The sequence below is a fragment of the Ceratotherium simum genome, chromosome 15 (assembly GCF_057802395.1).
Source record: "Ceratotherium simum simum isolate JZ-2026a chromosome 15, ASM5780239v1, whole genome shotgun sequence".
In the NCBI taxonomy this organism is placed as follows: Eukaryota; Metazoa; Chordata; class Mammalia; order Perissodactyla; family Rhinocerotidae; genus Ceratotherium; species Ceratotherium simum.
Genome location: NC_141914.1, coordinates 4,725,300 through 4,741,472, shown reverse-complemented (window position 1 = coordinate 4,741,472; position 16,173 = coordinate 4,725,300). Strand labels below are relative to the sequence as shown.

The 16,173-nt window shown below is 40.9% G+C and overlaps 2 protein-coding genes across 6 annotated transcripts in view; one reads left to right on the top strand and one right to left on the bottom strand.

Annotated features, from left to right (window-relative positions):
• The window catches only part of CMSS1 (cms1 ribosomal small subunit homolog), a 357,534-nt gene that overhangs the window by 293,889 nt on the left and 47,472 nt on the right, over positions 1-16,173 (bottom strand). The gene's annotated exons all lie outside the window — the stretch shown is intronic.
• The window catches only part of FILIP1L (filamin A interacting protein 1 like), a 46,156-nt gene continuing 36,870 nt past the window's right edge, over positions 6,888-16,173 (top strand). For both annotated transcript variants that reach the window (XM_087439494.1, XM_004439948.3), the window contains exon 1: positions 6,888-6,978. The gene's annotated coding sequence lies outside the window, so the exon portion shown is untranslated. The remainder of the gene's footprint in view (positions 6,979-16,173) is intronic.

Below are 16,173 nucleotides of genomic sequence, written 5' to 3'. Positions count from 1 at the left end.
TAAAGGTGGACAAAGGACATGACATCCCTTCTAAACCTGTATTTTATGATGTAGACTGGATGCCTAGTGACATAAATTATAACAGGATTTCTCACGTACAGAATGACCAGTTGGCAAGCATGCAAGACAATGGTGTTAAACAATAACACAGAATTAATGTTAAAAGTTTGGACCTCTCCATTAAATTTTTAGCTGGAGTTGTCGATGCATGGCCAATCTTAATGGCTTGAGTTGACTACCAGCAACATATAGATCTCTAATTTAAAAGAAATGCAACAAAAAGATTGCATTTTTAATCAATAAAGTGGATAACTAGCTGATTAATACTCCAAATTAGTTCTGTTGTTAGTATAAACCTAAGTAAATTACTCTAATATTAATTAGAATTTCAGACACATGCTTTTTGACAGTTCTACTCACATTGTTTAATTAAGCCATTTTTGATTTTTCATGTTCCCCAACAGAGACATGCAAACACATAAAACATAGTGGCTGGGTCATCAATTTACTGTTGACCCTGGGGCAAGTCCTTTAACCTCTCTGAGCTCCAATTATCTCATCTATTTAAAAAGGGGGCACAAGGGGTGGCAATAAGCAGAGTAGACGTTTTCTAAGGCCTTTCATATTCTAAAATGTGATTTTATGAAAAGATCATCCTTCATAATAAAACTCAAAGGATATTTCTTATTTCTTAATTTATTCATTATTTTTCCCAGTGAAGATATCTTTAGCCATAATATAGGGAATTGAAGCATTTAGTCTGTAACACCACCACTCACTGCTCTATGAGACAGTTTTATTCTGCCCTTCTGGGGTTTGGAAGAAGTTGCCCAACTGAAGGAAAAAATTTTACAATTAGAAGACGCCTTCATATCAAGCAATAATTGACTATAAATAATGGACAAAGCAGAATTGGCAACAGGAGGGGAGACTAAAAAATGTTTCTTTCGTGAAAATAATCTTAGAATGAATCACTTAGTCTCCTCCTTTTCTTTACTTCCTAGATGCTTTTTTTCCTCAGGCCTTCTAGACCCATTTCAATGAGTTTCTATGATTAAGTTTATTCTCATACACCTTGCTTATACAATTTTACTGAATTTGCTTATTCAAAGTTTATTCAATACACACATTGCTATATTTGAATTTCCCATGATAAAAGAAAACATATAAATTCAGCTTACCCATCAGTTTTACCCTTAGTTGGCCAACATATTTCAATGGCATCCTAAACTGTTCTAATGACTTTCAACTAACAAAACCTGTTCTATTGTACTTTGAATACATGGGCCTTTCTCTAAAAATATTTAGCCTGAAACCAAGCTCCACAACTATACAGAAAAATCTGTCAGAGTAGTTTCTTTAAAAAATGCATTACTTAAAAAAGATATAGGGTACAAACTGCTTGACAAGGTCCCTTTAAAAAATGAACTGGACAAAGCATTGAGAACAATCTGTACTGGCAAGGGACAAAGAGGATGACCTCATAGGTCTTTTCCGTCTCTAATTTCTGTGATTCGAGGATTTTTTTACTTCTGTAGTAATACTTGTGAGTTCAACAATTTCTCAAAACTATTATTAGTTACCAAGGAAACACAAATATTTGCAGGAATAAATAAGCAAATGGACTGGACCTAAATAGCAGGCTTTTCCCGCTTCTCCTTTAATAATCTTACGGTGGCGTCATATTATCAATTCTTCATCCTCTCCCAGTCATTCTGCTCACCTATTGGCATCGTCACCAGAGTCCCATAGCCAACACACGGCATCCCACGTCAACGAAGATCAGGAGGTCTCTGATCAACAGAAGGGTCTCTATGAAATACAGACTTTCCTGTTTCACTTGGTGAAGAACAAAAACCAGGGCAATGTCAAGTGAATAGCAGCAGTGGCTGGCTTTATGACTACCATTTTCTAGTGAAAATATGCAAATATATGCTTTTAAATGACCCAATGTCTACAAAAAAGCCATAAACATGATTAAAATACATATAATAAAGGTAAAAAGTAAGACACACAATACACACATATGGCCCACAGTATGAGAACGATTATGTCTTACAAACGCTCAGAAAAAGACTAAAAGGAAGAATTGTTAACAGTTGGCAGTATTCATGTGGTAGTCCTAGGTGTAAATATCTTTTCTACTTTTCTACATTTTCCAAATTATGATGGTCACTGAACTATTTTTAAATTCATTTTTAAAGCCACAAAATATCATTCACTTTAATGTTAATAAAGGGCTTCCCATTCCCTAGTATCACACTGGCGCTGCTGCTGTAATCAGTCCGAGTTAGCTCAGGGGTATTGGTCCCTGTTCTAAACACAAAGTCAGCTGAAGTATGAACAGCAACAGTTGAAGAGCTTCTGGAAACTTCAAGAACCATGGAGGCCTGCGACAGGATATTTGGGCTGCAGATGAGAGTGAGAGAATCTATACGTCAATCCAAGGTCACTGCAGCCCAGTGACTGCTGGTGAAAGGCTCTCGGTGCACAGTGTACGTGCTGCTGCCTGGGGATGTGGTATATTTTGTGTGGGCATTTACGTGTACAGAGCCAGGCAGACACCACCTGAGGAACAGAGAAAAGAGTTAACAGGTGGGCCGGCCTCGTGGCTTAGCAGTTAAGTGAGCGTGCTCCGCTGCTGGCGGCCCGGGTTTGGATCCCCAGCGCGCACCGACGCCCCGCTTCTCCGGCCATGCTGAGGCCGCGTCCCACATACAGCAACTAGAAAGATGTGCAGCTATGACATACAACTATCTACTGGGGCTTTGGGGGAAAAAAGGAGGAGGACTGGCAATAGATGTTAGCTCAGAGCCGGTCTTCCTCAGCAAAAAGAGAATTAGCATGGAGGTTAGCTCAGGGCTGATCTTCCTGACAAAAAAAAAAGAAGAGTGAAGAGGCTGGTTAGTAAACGGATTGTCCCTGGCATGGAGAGAAGGTCCTTTCACTTTCACCCTCAGACCTCCCTTTTGGCTCCACATTCTACAGCTGCCCACCCATGGTGCTCAGTCCCTTCAGCTTCCTCCTAAGTTGTGTAGAAACAGGGGAGAGATCAGCACCACATACATCACAGGCTTGCCCAATGTTCAGAAGCAAAGCTGCTGTGCAAGAAGGCTGCCAGTGGGGTGTCAGAATGCTCTGTGAGCCGGAATACTCTAGCACCAAAAGCTCACGCTCTGGCCAATCCAGCTGCAGCCTAATGCAATGCGGGACCACAAAACTCTGCCTCTCCCCTTGCCATCTTGGATCTGTCCCCACTCTCTTTAGCTTCTCATACAGGACCATGCCCATAATAACAACTGTTGTTTCTCTTTGCATGCTATAGTGTTTCCACATATACTATTTTATAGCGGTAAAGGAGCAAATGTGTCACATTCAAAGTTAGTGTCACCATCCCATAGTGAAAAGCAGAGCTTCTGGGGAGCAGTGCACATCACCCCTTAACTGATGGAAGAACCAGAAGTGAAAACTGTGGGCAGAGGCAAGAAAGGTTCAGTTAATTATGAATACTGCTTCTCTGGCACTTGGATGACTGAAAGACTTCACCATCACAAGAAGAAACAAAGGCAGGGAGACAGGACATGAAAGAAAATAAGAGCAGTCACTTCACAAAGAGTAACTAGCTTTGACATGCTTAGTAACATGATAATGGTATTTTCAAACAGTTAAATAACGACGACATTGCGGACATCACTAATAACACCCGTTGCTGTGGTCATTGTAATATCCTCCTGGCGTTAGCTTGAATGATGGGAAACTGCTGATATTCAACTGTTTAGGACTATCTAACAAAAATGATTTCATGCAGTGAAACTGACCAATACTTCCTCGTTTCCAGCCCTCTTGCCTATGAACCCTTCTTCCACATTAAAAAGCAGTTAGCTTAACAGAAAAATCCCTTTGTACCACTTCCAAATAACTTAAAGCTATTGCTGATTTAGATCATAAATTCAGATTACTGATCATAGAAAGGACTTAATTTGTAGGTATACTTATTTGTAGGAAATTCCTGATTATAAAATGAGAGGAGAGTTATAATGGCAATGGGACAGAACTAGGCTAGGAAGTAAAATTTTCTCAGGCAAGACTAAGAGAGTGGTCATAACTCTGTTTATTCTTTTCATAATAAATATATGTCAGAAACCAAGAGAACAAAGATTATATCTCAAAGAGAATGTTGCTAAGGAGGAAGGAAATAAAAGTCTACTCATCAACTCAGGTAGCCAATGGAGCACAATGCCAACAGCTGGCTGGAGTGGGCAATACAAGTCCCAGGTGCTCTTGTGTCCTCAAGACCCTTGACTTTCATCTTTAGGGATACTGCCATAATATTCTAATTTTATTAGAACAAGGCATGTTGCTCATCCTCAAGAAAACTATCTTAGTCAATATACAAATCTACAATGTCTCCAATGTGAATGACACTCCCCAGGGTTATTCAGTGCACAAGCAGGGTGGCTCTGGTGTGCGGACTGTGAAGAGGGCAAGTCTTGGTTTTCCTGGTTCAACATTCAGTCTGGAAAATAAAGACGCAAATTTCTCAATTACATCAGAACACTTCTTTACCGGCAACGCCTCTGGGAGATTCTGAGCAAACCACTAAGAGAAGACAAGTCTAAGGTTGTACATACAAACACTGCTCTGAATCCCTGCCTTCATTACTTCACCAGCAGTGTGACCTTGGTGAAGCCACTTTACCCCTCCAAATGTGTTTCTTCATCTGAAATGTATAGAAAATACCACCTCAAAATGTGTTGTGCAGATTAAATGATATAGAGTGAATGTACAGCACTAAGCACAGTGACTGGCATGAACTAGAAGCTCAACAAGTAGGGGCTATTATTGGTTCCTGAACAGAGTGGTCACATACCAGGACCTCAGTTGGAACCCTTAGTCATAGCTGGGTCAGACCAGTGCTTCAGGGAGTAACTGCACCAGGCAAGGCACATGAGGAGGAGGAGTCCTAATCCTCTTTTCTCTGGCTTCAAGGACCCTAGACAAGTCTTGTATCCGCTTAACTTCTCTGTTCTTCAGTTACCCCAGCTAAAGAAAAGGAGCAAATAATACTGACATACTTTACAGAAGAACCGAAAGTCAAGAGAATGAAAAGAAATGCAAAGCAGGAGGACAAAATTAAGAAACAAAAGGCAGTGTAACGGAAGGAAACCTCTGTACTCATCAGAGGGGAAAGGAGGCAAAACAAGTTACAAAAACCCTTGTTTAGGGGTAAAGGTACTTTATGTTACCAGTTTGGAGCTGAGATTCAGGTGTTTATGCTTCTTGCAACTTTCTTAACATTTTATCTCATTTGTAATAAATCAAATCTAGCAGAAAAATCTCAAAAAGGATGTTTAATAAGTACGAGGCAAGCACAGCAGACTAAAAAATTCAAATGCACTTCACAAGTATAAGGTAGAGTAATAAAACTAACACAGTGACTGGCATGTGTTAGCATCTAAAATGCTAAGAAAACTGCAAATCAAATATTAAATTTTAAGTTCAGCTGAAGGGTATGATCATTCACTTCTCTTAAAACAGTATATATGAAAAGCAGGGGTAAGTTTAATTTAGGCTTCTCAGTAGACAGGTAGAGTCATCTAGAACTGTCAAAGTGAGCCCAGTTTAGCAAAGATGACACACGTTTCTTTTTGTGCCCTGCAACTTTTGTCCACGCCATTTCCACTAACTGCACGTTCTCTGCAACCAGCCTTTTTCCACTCCACACTAAGGAAAAGAAACAAGCAGAGTATTTTCATTATTCTTATGTTTGACAAAACATATGGAAACAACAGTTCTATACACATAAGTACATCAAAATAGGAAGCAATTCTATTGTAATTTAAAAAGAGGTAAATAACTCAAGTTATTAAAACTACTCAAGTCATTACAAGCTCGCAAATAAGGCAGCCACATCTCTAATTTATTTAGCAGATTCATATAATTGGCTAGAACTTTAGAGAGAACAGTATTCTCCTATTGATGTGCGAAGTAATTAGGAGGCTAATTTTCATTTCCCAGAAAAAGGACTTACACAAGTAACCCTGCCCCATTCTAGAGGATAACAGGCTTAAGTCAGTCCTATTTGGTCAGTTTCTCTTTTCTTCTCATTTTTGTTTCTAATTTTGTTTGCTAGTAGAAGAGAACAAACGGATTAAAGCTGGTTCTAAAGCTCAATTTTTATACTTTTGTCTTGAAAGTACAGCAAAAAACATTTAATTTCTTTAATAAATATTTTCGCTGCCAAATAAACTGATTCGTTTTAACGACTTTCCTTAAAACACAGGCATGCAGAAATGAAGAACGGGGAGGTTCTTTCAGGAAAAACATTGAAAAAATAAGATTTCATCTGGCCTTCCCATCATCACTTGAAGAATTGTTTGGTAGTTACATCATCAGGAAATAAAATACTATCCTCTGTGGACCCCTACTCTTTACAAAGAGGAAAGAGAAGGTTTGAAGTCTAAATCACCCCCGGAGATGTCTCCAAAAAAAAAAAAAAGACTTCTGGCTTCCCTCTCCCGCCTCACCCCCACCACCAAAAAACAAATACAGCAGTAAAACAGTATTTACAAAAGTAAAGAGTAAGAGGGTGCGTATTTAAGAGTCCGAGGCAATAACAGAAGCTTTAGCGCCCCAGATGGAGACGGGTCACGAGCAGACGACCGTGCCCCCCGGCCGGGGCGAACTCGGCAGGAGGCCCTCGGCGGGGAGCCGCCGCCGTGCGTTCACACGGCCGGGCGTCGCGGGCCGAGCGCGCCGCTGCGCCGCCGCCTCCTCCGCGGCCCGCCGTCCGCGCCCGCCGCCGCCGCACACGCGGAGAGCCTTATAAGGCAGCGCGGTGACGTAACGCCCTAGGCCGGCGCGCTCGGGCCCCGCTCGCATTGTTCGGGCGACTCCCGGAGCGCGCGCAGCCCGCTCGCAGCGCGGCGCGACTCCGTCCCGCCCGGCCGCCGCCCGCCGCCGGCGCAGGCAGCTCAGGTAAGCCCGAGAGCCGCTCCGCTCCGCTCCGGCGGGGGCCCCGCCGTCGGAGCCAGGCAGGACTTAGGAGGCTTTAGAGGTACCAGCATCACCAACTGCAGACAGGTTTCGAGAAGCGCGGCCAATGAACCCTAGGTTCAGAACCTTTTCCAGCTCACACACAACTTGCAAGTAAAAGTTCTCTCCGACGGGAAAACAGATTGGCGCTTTAATTTTCAGTGCTGAGACGTGGGGGGATGACTATATGTGACCCGCACTCTCCCAGCGAGCTTGCCCATTGAATCCTGCCTGTTGGGAAGTCTTCGGGGAACGGGCGGGGGTCACGGCACTACAGCAGCTCCCTCCCCGTCGCCCTCCTCGGGCTGGGCTTCCAGAGCGGAGTGCGAAACACCGCCAGAGTCCGGGTGTTGGTGCGGCTCCCACCCCTCCCCTTGTAAATCCTCATACAAGAGACTAGAAAACCCTGTCCGGAATATCTCTTGTAATTAGGATGCATCTAACTTAAAAAGTAAAATACTTTAAGCTTCAAAAAAACCTTACAAACGCTCTTCTGTCTTAAAGCAAATACGAATTTGTACAAAGAAGTAACTATCACAGTTTGAGTTCTAACTTTTTACTTCAACTCCAGTCAATGGATAAATGACAAACTGCACTAAAAATTAAAGACAAAGCTAGTTTCTCTAGCGTCATATTTTGAACAATAGTTTATTATGTATAAATACTAATTTAAAAGGTAAAGCCTATAAAAGAATTTTGTTAATCAGTGGCATTTTGAATCATAATTAGTTACATCTAAACCCTGAACAGGCTATTGCTTTATAGTCTTTATATAGCATTTATATGAAACCTTACAGTATGATAATCGAACATTTGGCAGATGCTGAAAATGTACATATTTTAACTTTTCAGCATAAAAATCAGCAGAGGAATTTAAAATATGCTATGTCAACTTTAAAACACTGCAATAGGAGATGAAAAAATGATTTATCACTCACACTTTATTTAGTCTGAACATACATTGTAAAACAAAACTTAAGAAATGTTGTGACAGAATTATTTCCCTTTTTAAAAAGCCTATATGTTTTATTTATCATTTGAAACATGCCATGTTTTTTTATATGCTCAAAATTCGGGATACATCTGTGTGTCTAGTAATTCCTGTGGTTGAGTTTTTTAAAGTATATGATGTTGGTGCCTACCACTTTTGCTTCATAGGAGTTTTGTTTTGTTTGCTAATTTTGTTTGGAGCAATGCAAGACTTTGGTTTTAGTATTCTGAAAGAAAAATTATATGTTATTTGGCCTGAAGATAGGCTATATAAACTGCAGGTTAGTACTGAGAAATAGGATTTCCCTAAAACTATTATTTCAAGTCTAGGGGAGCCTACCATGAGAAGAAAGAGGGGCCAACACCCAGGTCACTGTGGAGAACGATGGAATATGCAATAGAAGAGTTGTTTATTTGATATAGGCTGTAATTGGAAACTGAAAAATTCCTGCCTTGGGAAAAAGGTATTCCACTCTTTTGAATCTAATAGAGGAGGAGGGAAACAGAAACCATCAATTATTGTTTCAGCTATACCCAAAGTACCATCTGTACCATAAACTATAGTTCAACTGTTGAAAATCATAACCTCTATCAAAGCTCTAACAGCTGTGTTTCCCAGAGCCTGCATTTTATTTTTTTAAAACAGGCAAGCATCATTTTTTTTTAAATGACACACTTCAATATTCCACACTTTTTTCCATTTATTAACTTTAAAGCATGGTTCAAAGAACAATCACCCATTAAGACTCCTTTTAAAACTGAAAGTTAAACAAGACTTATCGTGGGTACATTATCTCACAGGGCTCTCTGAGTGAGCATTTCTTAGTCCTTGGGGCAATCTATATGATGGAAAAAGTGTTTTAGATTGAATAAATGTGAACTTTTACATTTCCAGATAAAGCACATATTAATTTTATGCTTAATTAAATTCATTTGCCCTTTTATGGTGATTAACTTTAACTGTTAGGTATTGGTATTTCTGTGATATTTTCCTAATGCGGTGATGGAGTCTATAACAGCCAATATGAAAACATGAATCAAGCTTTGAGCTGCTTAATTTTCAAGTCCGCTTGCAATTTCCCCCTCCAAAAAAGTGCCTTTGGTAATAAATTGGTTTTGAGCTAAAAAAGTGAAAATGGGGGAGGCAGAATAAAATTCCATTAATTCCTCTTAGGTCATGTTCTGTCTATATCTAGTGCTTCAGGGCAAAGCAAATGCTTTTACAAGGTGAAAAGAGAGAAAAAATACAGCCTCCCATTTAAGGGAAGGAGGAAGGGGACAGGAAGAGAGCTGTTTATAAATAAAGACTGGATATTGTGGAGTAATAACCAGAGGCTGTAAAGCAATATTGGTCTCAACCTGCTTCAGGAACTGACTCATTATCTTTGAAAAACCTAACACATCCTACCTTATCCTCTTGGGCATATCATTAATCTTGAATGATTTTTAGAGTTTATTTAATTTGTATTTGAGTATGAATTTAGCTTCAATTTTGTTTAATTTCTGTAAATTATGTTTAAATAAGGACTTAAAGATGAAGAGAGACTGCATATGCAGCCAGCATCACAAACTTTCAAAGAAATATTTCTGTGGCTGCTTGTGCCATCACTGCAGTATTTCTGGGCCACCAACCCAATCCCTTACATTTAATGTGTGCTGCAAAGACTTTTAGAACCTCCTCTGGCTGGCCAGTTTCTACTTTGAATGTTAGGTGCACTAATTTCTAGCAGATCGTCATCAACACTGTTGTAAACCCTCCTACATCCCTCTTTTTCTTAAAAACAGAGTTGAGATTCTCCCTCCCTGCCTTTTTTCTGCACTAACATTACCTCCGACTGGGAAAGCTGGGCAAACAAAAGTGGGAAGGCTTGCCAAGGAAAGTCCCTTGGTTCTTTTTTAGACATGGGAGAAGCACTCCCTTCTCACGCTTTTTCTCGGGGAGAAGCACTCCCTTCTCATGCTTTTTCTCGCAGATGCTTTAGCAGATTAAGATAGGACAGCAGCAGTTTTAATTCTGAGCCCAAGAACAGAGAATAACATATTAGCAGTTTTCTTTCTCTAGTCTGACCATCCTCACATTCCTATGCCCTACTGGTCCCCAAATACGATTAAAACTTAAAGATATAATAATTATTTTTTAATGAGAAGCTTGGGGAATGATGTGCTTGGGTGTGGGGGTAAGGAGGTACATAGAGGAGTAGGTAGGTAAGTGTATCACTGTGACAGGTAGGGGTACAGACAACCTACATCCAACTGTGTTTCTATTTATAACTACTGATTCTAGCCTAAAGGACAGTTATCAGTAAAAAACAGCATACATTACATCAGAATAGTAAACACTCAAGTCCACAGATGTGAGTTTGAGAAGTGCCTTGATAAGTTCTTCTGTGTGGACAGTGGGATGCCGCAGGCCCCAGAGTGTGTACACACACACACACCTGGCAGGGAATGTCCACAGAACTTTATAGCTGGAAGAGGCCTTAGAGGCCATCTGATCCAAATGCCTAACTTACAGAAGAAACTGATGTCCACAATGTGACTTGCTTCAGAGACACAGAGCTACTAAAGAGCAGGGCCAGGGCCCCCCATATTTTTGAGCTACAGCCTTTGGTTTCTCCTTAAATTAGTCGTAGGAAGAGAGGACAGAAGCCCCAGAAGAAGCCTTGACACTGTAGGTGTTAATTGGGATATAAAACCCATAAAAAAAAGTAAGAGGTTCCAGGTTCTTGTGAATAGGTATAAGCAGTAAGAAGGCAAAGGGGAAGGAGGGAGGTGAGAATCAATATTAGTTCAACCAGGCGACAACAATGGAAGGGAGCTGATAAAGGAAGGACAAAGATAACAAACAATAGATTACTTAAAGGTCCTCTGTGTGGCAGAGCTCACTTTGCTTGGAAGCTGAGAGGTGCCCTGGAAAGAGTGTGCTCCACAGTCAAAGACATTTGGGTCAGAACCACTAACTTGACAAGTGACCTCCTCTCAGCATCTTCTATCTAAGCATTTTGCAGTCCCCAGACCTCCCAGCTAGCAGGTTCCCTTTCAAAACTCAAAGTGACTCAATGCCTTTGAAACAACCTCCCCAAAACTGCAGAGGAAGACACCAGTGAAGGCTGTCAGCTCCAGGTGCTACTTACCCTGCTTACTCTCCTTCACACCGTGCATTGCTATATGATGTTAAATTACACATTAACTGCTTATTGTTATTTATTGTCTGTCTCCTGAACTATAAAACTCCTTGAGGGTCAGTTCCGCCAAATTTATCCCTAGTGCATAGAAAAGTACCTAGCTAATTAATAGGTGTGTCACTGGGACAAGAAGGATGTTGCATAAATGTACAAACAAACAACTTAGAACCCAGAAGCTTCTTATTTGGTAAGAAAAGAGTATTTCTGGAAATAGTGAGCTAGGAGGGGCTCCTTTTTCTAGATTTTGTTCAGGAGCCCAAAACAAATCTCTGCCACTATTTAAAGTAACCATATAGAATTGACTTACAAACACAAACCAGAAAACAAATTCGGCTCAAATCAAGTCAAGGCAGTGAAATCTGCTTTGTACTGTATAGTATGTGTTATGTAGGCAGACCAAGTCAGTTGCTTCTCTGCTCTCTGCCCACCTCCACCTACCTCACTTGAACTTCCTCCCCAAAATAATGAGAATGCAGGTGGTGAAAGAGTACCAGGTGAATCGCCCTAGGGCATGGAATGGACTAGAAGCAAAATAGGAAAGAGCAGAGTATAGTGGCTCTGTCCTTAATGCAGGGTAGACGCCTCCATTTCCCCTAACGTCAGAGCCTCAGCTGCAAGCTGGAAGAGGCAGTGATTGGGCCCAAACAGCTTGTCCTTACAGAAACTAGAAACCAGCAGACAGCCTTTTCCCAAGCATACACTTTGATTCCAAAGTTTCTGTTGGTAGTCCAGTGCATCTGCCAAGTTTTACAGAAAAGGAGTGATTTTTCTATCATTTCAAAGTTAGATAATTCCAATGTCAACCTGTGAAGCCAGCCTAGGGCTCGAAACTCCTCATCAGCAGCAAAAATTTACTGTCTACAAGGCACTGTGCTAAGCACAAGGAGGACAAGAGGCCCAGCAACTAAGTTATCCACACACCACACCATGTCACTAACCCAGCTACACCTGCTAGCACTGAATGGCACTTTGTTGATGACAAGGGCTAAGATCACCAGCTCTTGCACAGTCTTCAGTCATGGTCACGGCCCTGCTCTTTGTTAATGGACTGATAAAGCAATGTAGATAAGACAGGTCAGCTGTACATAAAAATTAAGTAAAGATAAACAATGTGGGACTATTTAAAAAAAAATACAAGAGAATACAGTCAATGCAGTCAAGCTTGCTTACTAGTGACGCTAAACTGACATGGACAATTAGTGTTATCTCAGTGGTAAGACTAAAGAGTAGGAATAATGGTTCATAAATCTGAGTTCTACTCTTCTTGGTTCTGCCATCCCTTCACTGGGTAAGCCTCCTGTAGCCCCGGCTTCCACAAACCTGAAAAGAGGGAACAGTGTCATCCACCGTAAGTCTCAATACTCGGTAAGGACAGAATAGAGGGCAATAACCCCTGATGGAATTCTGATCAAATAGAGCCAAAGACTACATAAAATACAAGCTACTGATCGTATCATTACAGAGACAAATCAGCTGAAGAAAATGGGAGGAATGTGAGGGAAAAACTGCACACTTAAGCACAGAGGAAAGATTAACATAACTGTAGCATGTAAGACTGTGAGAACTCCAAATCATTGTACCAAGAGCAGCCTCAAAGATAAGGTCAGCCCTCCAGGATGGGCCACTCTGACAGGAGCAAGTCTGCCAGATTTATTATATCTCATGGCCCACCAGTCTTGGAACAAAAGTTTAAAGGTGAACTAAGTTTTTCTCTCTTTTTAAAATTCTTTTTTTTTAAGTGAATCAAAACAAAAACAAATCTCTGAGCAGAAATCATAAGAGGAATGTAAAACATTCATCACATTTCGGCTGACAAGACTTAAGTGACTGCTGCTGTTACATTTGAAGAAAAGGAAGGAACTGTTTGGCCTAGGAGCTTGGGGAGAGCATGAGAAAGTTCCTGTTTCTTGCTGAAGACAAAGGGCCGTGCACTGAGATGCTGTGCAAGTCCCTTAGCCTTCACTTGCTACTCTGTTAACTGGGAACAACAGAGGAAGTGAAACACTGGAGTTGTGTGAAAAGTAATCCTTTGCTGCTAAAGGGAAGACTACCTATTCTTTAAAAATCATATCAATTTATTATCAAGATATTTAAACACTCGTATCATTAAAAGAAATACATTATATTTGAGGTTGCATATTATCCTTCAGGCTCTCATACAGCTGGCTATATGGGGCAGACTGAGATCTTTCAGATAAAGATGAGAACAACTTTGTCAAGTGATTTGGGGTTCCACTCATCTTCCCTACAACTATACCTCACAAGATTCTTCTCACAGTCCCATAAAATTCATTGAGCTGAGCAAAGATGCAAAGAATCACAGGCAAAGACTCTCTGGCCAGATTTCTCCCATCCTGACTTTATTTAAATTTGTCTCCAAGTGAATTCCTCACTTCACTGAATGGTCCCTCCTCAGAAGTGACAGGAACAAGAGGACCAAAACTCCACTTCTCCTCCTGCTCTAATAATAAGAGTAAATTCTGAGAACTTAAGGCATCATTCAGACTAAGAGGGGGTTATGCTCCCCTGAGAAATGGTTCTTCTCACCTCTCAATAGTTTGGTCATCTAGTATGTACTGAGTTCAAACCCATGTGAGGGACACAGAGGTATCACATCCTTCAAGGGGCTTACAGTTAGTTCAAGACCATACTGGATATACAAAACCAAATTAGAAAGTGGTATAAAACCATATAGAGTATTTGAGTCACAAAACTGTAAGGGCTGTGGTGACTCAGAAAGGGGAAATCTAGCCAGGGGAACATCCATGGAAAAGATGGAAACTGAAATGTAAATGGAGGCTACTGGATGGAGCATTCTAACAGGATGGCAGATTTACTCCTTGGAATTCTCCTATGAAAAGGAAATGTGAGGTAAAAAGAGAAAGAAGGCCTGAACCAGGATCAGAACCCCAAACTCTGATTTTTAAATCTATTATTTGGCTTTCAGAAAGCAAGGCATCTTAAGTGACTTCAGTCCTTAAAGTGAAGATAAATTGTGATGATAATGCAGTTGGTACAGTGCCAGACTCATAGCAGACACTCAGGAAATGATACCTATTACTCGTCTAGTTATGCCAGTCTGCCCACAAGGACGGTGCTCCATCATCACCTGCTGCTATAGCGTTCTGCCAGGCTGAGGCACAAGGGGTTGTCTCAGAGCCAAACAGGAGATGCTCTGTAGGATGCAGTCCCTGAGAGCTCATGTTCTCTTACACGCAGCCAAAAAGTGAAGTATAAGATTAAGCTTGTTGGAGAAAATCCATGTCTGTAGTGCCTAACCTCAGCCACTCTGAAAAGTGAAGTTATCCTTTATCCTGATTTCTCTGCTAGAAGGGAATCCCTCCTATGAGAAACCCACATGCGTTTTCCTAAAGATGTCTTAGTCACCTGAAATAAGAAACAAGTTACTGAGTAGTTCAAGGACCAAAGAGAGCAAAAGGCTTAAAAGCTAGCCTGGAATCTCCCTGTTTTACCTTGAAAGTCCTACCATGCCTGAGGGGCACACACACAAAACAAATGGGTAAGACAAATCTTACAACTTGGGCTGAACAGCTTATATCAGATCCTAGCCACAGACAACTGATAGTCTAAATACTTCTCCCTAGGTGTTAATTTTTCAGTTTATTTGTACTTTCAATTTAGCATAACATTTTAGGTATCAGAAACTAAAAAGATTTACTTCTTTACTTTTATAGCACATGTATAACCTTGAACTATAACAAACAGTTAACATATAAAGAACCCAAAATAAATCTAGATCCTATGAAATTCCAATTAAGGTTTCCATATAGTTATGAACTATTGAGACTTGACAAGTCATAAAATCTCTTCTGATGGAACAAAACATACATTTTGACATGTGAATTTGTACACATGGGAAAAAAGGGAGGAGAGGTGTCTAACAGTTATAGGATTTACTCTGTGGAAGATCAAGGATCATCAAAGGCTTTGTAAACCTCAGAGATGAAAGGGTGCTGCTTTCCCCATGCTGCAGCTGAAGTGACCGGCAGATGAGGCAAGGCCACAGAGTGAAGTCACTACCAGATTTTGGTCCAGTATTCCTTGTCCATTGGATACATAGCTCTTCTGAAAGTTGCTTTCCTATTGTTTGAGAATTAGGGTTTTTCTTTTTTCTTTATTTTTGACTGTGAATGACTGAACTTTAAAAGTGAGGTATAGTGAAGTCAGTACCTTTTTCAAAAACACTTTTTTCAACTACTACAAACCTGAAATAGTTTGCCCTCTCTTAAGATTCAAATCACAAGGTAAGATACGGTCAGGTCAAAAATGGATGGATATGCATATAGCACATATGTCTTTTCATTACTTCTGCCATGAAGAGAATTTTTCAGGACCGGCCCGGTGGCGCAGTGGTTAAAGTGCGTGCACTCCGCTGTGGTGGCCCGGGGTTCGCAGGTTCCGATCCTGGGCGTGTACCGACGCACCGCTTGTTAAGCCCTGCTGTGGCGGCGTCCCATGTAAAGTAGAGGAGGATGGGCATGCCTGTTAGCCCAGGGCCAATCTTCCTCAAGAAAAAAGGGGAGGATTGGCATCAGATGTTAGCTCAGGGCTAGTCCTCCTCACAAAAAAAAGAAAAAAAAAGAATTTTTCAAAGAGATAACTAAATGGGTGAAACTCTTGCTTAGGGACAAAATCAGCAGCAGACCCAGGGCCAACGGAAGTGGAGTGTAAAGTCATTGCTCTCACCTCTAGCACGCCTGTTGCTAACCACTGTAACATCTTGATGGAACTGCCCCTCACTACACAAGTTTAACATTCTTTAGAACAGGTTCACCTTAAAAGAACCCAACTTAGAGAAAATAGGATCAAACTCTGTGGTCATGCATTCTGTCTTCTCAATGCTCAGAAGTGGCAGAAAAGGAAAATGTAACCCAAATGCTCTGAACTGTCAGTCAAGGGAAAATTAAACAAGGCTCAGATAAACTAATTTTAATTTTTACAA